Genomic DNA, 7,382 nt, shown 5'->3' on the forward strand with positions numbered 1-7,382 from the left:
TAACTGATGTTTGGATAAGGCTAGACACGAAATACATGAATCTGAACGATGTTCGATAGTATGCCGTGTTATCAGAACAATATTATATATATATATATATATATATATATATATATATATATATATAATATGTGTGTGTGTGTGCATATATGCATACATATATCATGGGAACCCTAAAATGGAGCGTTAGCCGATATCTTGGCAAATTTACTCGTATAACAGAGCGACATATACGAGTGAAATTTACCGATGTTGAAAGCTTATTTGCCAGCGATTAGAAACTAATATAGTGTTACTAGATGGTAGTGAGAATTTTGTTGTCAAGCACCTGTGATGGAACGACCTCTTCCCTCAGAACAATGGCCGACAGTCAGTGCTCGCAATTACACGGCAACTGACGTCGCTATGTTTCAGAGACGGGACTGTGGGATGCATGCACGATATGAACACATACATATTTTATGTACATCAAGAGCACACCGACCCTCTTATAGGATTCATGTATATTCTCGATATATATGCAGAGAAACGCAATCACACGCGAGCAAACGTATGATCATCGTGTACGCAGTGTGGCAGCACTGTCACTACGCGGACGCTTGCCCATCACAGTCGTACTGACCTACGATGTGCGAAGGGCTCCTCACTCACACCAGAGCCTACGAATCACTGATTTATATGCTCCTCACTCACACCAGAGCCTACGAATCACTGATTTATATGCTCCTCACTCACACTCACCGCCTGTTTCTGTGTGTGGCCACTAGGGGATTGAGCTGCGCGACGTGCACAAGACGGGCGACAGCTTGACGATAGGCTCGGCGCTGCTGTCTGCTGCTCACGAGTTGCGCGCCACCTCTATGCCAAAACTCAACTCGACAACTGTCGATTCGTCCGTAAGTTCTCACACGCGCGTAATTCTCAAGTGGCGTTAACGTGGCGAATAGTGAGCGCGCGCTACTCGAGCAAGACGCGCTGCGTCTCTAAAACGATCTTTAACTTCGGGCGTATTATGTGCGCGATTCAGGCAGTGAAGGTTAGTATAGAGGGTACCAACATGGCTAGTTAATTTACCTTCATCGCCCCTATACCCCAATCTCCACTCACTAGCAGACACACGCGCGCGCGCACGCACTCATGTGCACACACACGCAGACGCACACACGTGCGCGCCTGCACGCTCACACGTGCACGCGCGCACACAGAGGAGGTGACACACATACACACACACAGAAATACACACATGCACGCGCCTCCGCACCTGCGCTTTCCTTTGAGGCTCAGATAGTGAACTCGTCGGGATAAGGAGGGTTAGAGTAGTGTGCTGTCCTTCCGAATAGATTTCAGTGAATTCGCAAGACCGATGAATCAACATCGATTACCTGTTCGGGAGTCCACGAGAACGTCACCTCACATCACAGGCACTTGCAACCACTTCCAAATAGTTTTGATATCGCACGATCTATAGCAGGCTATGCCTATCTAGTGTGTAAAGTAGCTAGATGCCGCAAACAGTGATGTTAGAGCAGAAGGAGCTTGGCCTGTTAGCATTCAGCGGATATATATATCGAACGCATGCGGCAGTGGCACGCAGCTCGTGTCGTGTTCTGTCATCGTACGTCGCACGATGTGAACACCGACTTGTCTATTGTTTCAGGACGATCATGACTATGCGGGTGGCCTTAGGCCTCCCGGCCACCAGACGGTGCAGCGCTCGCACAGCGACACGACGCCCGAGCCTCGCAAGATGAGCCCCCCGTTGTCGCCACTGCCTCACAGGGCGACGTCACCTTCGCCCACCCGCTCGCAGTCTCCATCCGTCAGAGGTACAGGTAGGGCTTCATTATGCGCATTGATGGCAATGGCAGAAGTACCGTAATCGGCCGAACCTGTATGTTGAAGTTGTTTATCTGCGTCCCGTTATCTGAAGCATCATAAAAATACCTATGACGATATTAAGTATAAAATTTCATAGCTTTTGCAAGACACTTCAGTTCGAAAGTCGTGACATTTATGATAGTTGTGACTAGTTATTATGTTTCTAACAACGGACCCTCTAGTTACCTTTAGAATGGTTAGATAATATACTAAAATGTGTAAAGTTTACGCTGGACCGTGATACCTTCGAATTATATACCTGTACTGGGCTGTTTCTCTTTAGGCGGAGCGACAGATAATGTTTTAATCTGTAACGCATCTTTATTAAACTATTGGCGCGATAAAAGCAAACGAGGCTCATATGACGGAGCTTCAAGCTAAGGATGAGTCAGCGGTCTCCATCGATAATATTTAAAAGTTTTAATTATGCCAGTCTAATATATCAGGGACTGGCATAATATCATGTACTGGATAATAATTTTATCACTACTTATGTGGACAGTTTTGAATCAGTTATTGCGTGAGATAAGTGCAAAACTATAGGCTGTAAGCGAATATTTTCGCGACCGGTAAGTTTACTTGGAATGTATGCAGACATAGGCCTCTTTTTATCTTACACTGTCTTATACATCTCGGAAGTATGTATCGAAACGGCACTAGAACCCCCTCCCCCCAACCCACCCATCCACAAATATAGCCATCCCGTCTCATATATGATAACCTGCTGGCACAGTGACGAACATAGCATCCGCATGGGGATGACCAAACTCCACGAGAGATAGGTGGCGCTTTCGCTTTGGCTCAATTTACTAAGTTATACGAAGGGGGCGCTGCATGCAGTTTGGGGAATGGCACACGTCTTCATCACGTGTGTGTGCGTGCGTGCGTGCGTGCGTGCGTGCGTGCGTGCGTGCTTGTGTGCGTGGGTGCGCGCGTGTGTGTGTGTGTGTGTGCGTGCGTGCGTGCGTGCATGCGTGTGGGTGTGTGTGTGTGTGTGTGTGTCTGTATGTGCGTCTGTGTGTGGACGTTCGTGTGTATGTGTGTGTGTGTGTGTGTGCGTGTGTGCGTGCGTGCGTGCGTGCGTGTGTGTGTGTGAGTGCGTGCGTGCGTGCGTGTGTGTGTAGATATGACGCGTACGTATATTATGTGTGTACGTTACAGGCGGCTGGAGAAATCGCAGCATGTCACGGTCGCCGTCACCCCGCCGAGCCGACATGTTCTCCAAGGCCGTGCTAGGTCTGTGCGACACCGCACGAGACATGGCGGCTGAAGAGCGCATGCACAAGTTCAGAGGTAAATATATAAACTAGCGGGCGCGCTAGCTTCCAATCGGTCGTCATCCGTGCACACCGCTAGTGTATAATGTCGTGCATATAAGAGACTCCTATATACCCTTGATTATATCAATAACACATTGGCCCCACAATCTTTTTACGATGATCTATGATTCTTCCGAATTTAAGTATTTAACTGAAAATGGTAGTTAGAGAATTGATAGTTGGAGGCAAAAGTTTGCGCACCATTCCCGTATAGTCGGGTTTTACACCAAAGCTCCAATGTTACACGGCATTGAACCATATTTTCGCGCGTAACAAACGTGGAAGGAACATGAAAACACTAGCAAATGCGCCTGACAATAAACCGCTAACACATATAAACTCGCTCACACACGCACGCATACACGCACGCACGCACACGTGCGAGCGCCCGCACACACATGCGCACACATACACCCGTGTACACATACGCGCGTGCGCGTACGCACTCACATATACAGACACAGAGAGAAAGATTGATGTAGACAGAGACACGGAAGGAGTGAAAGAAAGAGAGAGAGAGAGATGGTGTGCGTGCGTGCGTGCGTGCGTGCGTGCGTGCGTGCGTGCGTACGTGCGTACGTGCGTGCGTGTGTGTGTATGTGTGCGTGTGTGCGTGTGTGCGTGTGTGCGTGTATGCGTGTGCGCGATGCGTGAACGAAATAGTTCTTGATCACTGTTTACGTTCGATTGTTTGAATAACATATAACGTCAGCAGACGTTAATCTTTTATGCTCACCTGGGCACTTCAGTAGAAGTTGGTCAAGTGAGTTCAAGGGTGATATCAAGGTTAAATGTCCACACTCCATACTTGCCTCTTTTCTCACACGTCTCCGCTGATTCCCGGTGCAGGTAAGAAGAAAGACGAAGAAGCGCTGACACACACATCGCCCGAGCATAGGAGCAGAAGTCGCAGCCGCCGCGTGCCGCTGCACGGCCATGCCCAGCCGTTCGCGTCGCCGGCGCCGTCGCCGACGCCGCAGCTACGCTACCGGACGACGTCGCTCGAGCTGCGCTCACGCAGTCCCAGTCCCGTGCTGACGCCGCTGTCGAACGAGTACTACGGCACGACGCAGCTCGACCTGCGCTCCCGCAGTCCCAGCCCCGCCGCACCGCCGCCACGGGCGCGCTCCATGGGCCGCCGCCTGCCCGCCACCCCTAGCAAGCCTTCCACGCTCAATCTGCAGATCAAACACGGAGAACTGCCGTTGAAGTTGCCCACCGTCGCTCAGTCGCCTACCGTGCCTGCACCAACCAAATCACCCGGCAGCATCAACTTCCCGAAGCTGGAGGCGTCGCCGACGCACGCGGCCAAGCGCGCGATGCCGCCACAGGCCCACGGCATGTCGCCCTCTTCGCGCATGCGCGTACGCGACGCCGCAGCGAAGCCTCAGAGCGGAGCTGGTCACCGCCACGCGCGAGATAACGCGCACGGCGACAAGCGACCCAACGGCATGAAACCGGGGACGGTGAGCAGGGGTGAGCGTGGGGGGCGCCGGTCGCCCCGCCGCAGTCCACCGCGGCACAGTGACTCTGACGACGACGACGAATGGTGCTGACGCTTACGGGCCTAGCTGGTGGCGTTACCAACATTCCACTGGTGCCTACATGCTCAGCTTAAGGAGTTATAATTATCAGCATCATGCCAACGGTCCTAGCCGGTGCATTGTTATCATGATGTCCGATGCCTTTAATACACGGAATTATCAGCATGACCAAAAGGTGCTAGCTGCTGAAATTACACACTTGATGCCCAGAAGTCTGACTGATGGGATTCTCAATACTGCATCTAGTATAGAAGCCGTGTATGGAAAGTTATCAAAAGGATGTCTAAGCGACCTAACTGGTGGTATTATAAACCTGGTTGCTAGTGGCATAGCTGATTGGGGTACTAACGGTATGTCTAGGAATCTGGCTGGTATTGTTATCAACATTATGTCTAGAGATCTAGTTGATGGTGTTATGAACATGATGTCTATTGGTCTTGTTGCTGGTGTTATCAACATGATGTCTATTGGTCTTGTTGCTTGCGTTATCAACACACTGTCTAGCGGCTTACTTGATGGGGTTAGCGACATCGTTTTTTGTTTCCACATCCTGGCCGCTTCAGTTATGAAATCGGTAAATAACCTGCTGCATTACAATACTCAGTTATTAAACATGGCGTCTACTAGTCTAGCTTCACGCGTGAGGATGCTGCTGCATGTTGGTTATCGTTCAACCAGCATTGCTCGCCAGTTTTAGCAATCCTAATTTTTTCAAGTTTCCAATTAGAATGTTGTTGCTGCCGCTCGTCGATTGTCGATAGCACGTGGTAAACATCGTTGTCGTAAAGGCAGAAACCAGTATGGCTGTCATCGAATATGTCTATGGGAAGCTAGTATTTCAAACTCGCGTGACTAAAGTTGCAGGTAGTCGTGACAGCGATGGCAGCGGCGCCACTGTCGTTTTGATGGCGATCATAGTCATTGCGGAATTAGGGTAGACCGTTGCCATTCTGGCCGCCTACTCCTCGTCGATTTCAGAGTAATCTTTTGTAAAATAAGTTCACTAACATAATGAGCACACGATTTTACACGCTTGCGAATGTGACGCTTATGTCTACGTGGTCATTCGCATGGATTAAAAAATTACACGCTGGGAGTAAATGCAGAAAACTATAATAGCCCGCATTGTCAGTTATCAGTGATACTCTGCTGCCGAGACTAGCGGGTTGCCTTGCGTTGGCTTTTGGTACAGGCCCGCATCGCATGGTGCCTGCTGCTGGTCGCCTCGATATTTATGAACTGGCACGTGCACGAGAAGCCTACTGTATGGTACACGATAAACCAAAGAGGGATACACACTTAGGCACACCACGACGAAATACTGGTGATAACGCTACCCGCCTGCCGTGCCAATATACCAAACCAACGCTGGAAGTTAAGCGTGTTCGAGTCGGTTCCTTCAAACCTTGAGATGAGGAGGGTAATTAGCTAGTCGGCATAAGACTTGCCGAGTTCATCGACAGCTGGTCCCTTGGTAAATCTATAAACGAACGATACGCGGGCATTGATGTTTATCATTTTATGTTAGCCATGCTGCCTACGTATGAGGATCTGGCAATCTGTTAAAATTGGTGGGTGATAAAACTCAATATACAATATTTTGCTTACTGAACCCGGTATGATGAATGCCCCGGTTTCCCAACAAGCGAACCGGAGACCGACATTGGTGGCTTTCTCAGCATAATCTTGACCGATATGTTATGGATTTTATATTGTAGAACATCATTTTCTCGGGGTTTTGGCTCTAACTGTGATACGCAGGGTGAATTATAGCTAACCTTTGTGTCACTGTTGAGACCAGACTTGCCTGCTCTTTGGCTGACGGAAGCGACTCGAAAATAATATAGACTTGAAAATGCCACGAAACCTTTAGCATGAAATTCAATCAGGTTTTTAATGAGCTAGACACAATCGCCTATTACAAGCACATGACAGGGTATTTCCAACAACGGTACTCGCCAATATATAGAGGCATGATCAAAACATGTTTGTAAGAGTTTCAACCTCTGCCTTTGGTGAACAGCTACGGCCCATAATGAGCTCACTCTGCGTGCAGCGTGTATGGTTACGGCCGTAAAACGATGAATTAAGACTTTTAGCAGACGCATGTACGATATAAATTATTAGTCTCCTTCATATTATTGCAGACGCTTTTCAAGAAAATGCCTTGAACGGCGTGTTCCATACGAGGGTTTCCTATCGCAAAACAGAGTAAAATCAAATTAGCAATACATGCATGTTCTCATTAATGATAACTAGTGTCATAAAAGATCAAGAATAAAAAATCATTTCCTCTCTCCTACGTTATGTCCTTTCCTTCTAGTAAGTAATTGAGTCAAATTCTGTAGGCCAAAGAAAGGAAACTCTGGCCTATGTGTGTACCCACGTGATGGGAATTTGCTTATTTTTCATACTGTGGTTTTATATTTTAATACTATGTGTTGTATTGTGCCGTGAAGATGTGTAATGCATGCTCTTCTCAAATATTCTTGTTATTTCAATAGAGTTTGTGATGTTCTGTATATATATATATATATATATATATATATATATATATATATATATATATATAGTAGTAGTATAGTACGTACGTTAGTTTAGTTCGTTTAGTTGTCGTCGTCGTACTACGTTACTACTTAGT

The sequence above is a fragment of the Priapulus caudatus genome, unplaced genomic scaffold (assembly GCF_000485595.1).
Source record: "Priapulus caudatus unplaced genomic scaffold, Priapulus_caudatus-5.0.1 Scaffold1, whole genome shotgun sequence".
NCBI lineage: Eukaryota > Metazoa > Priapulida > Priapulimorpha > Priapulimorphida > Priapulidae > Priapulus > Priapulus caudatus.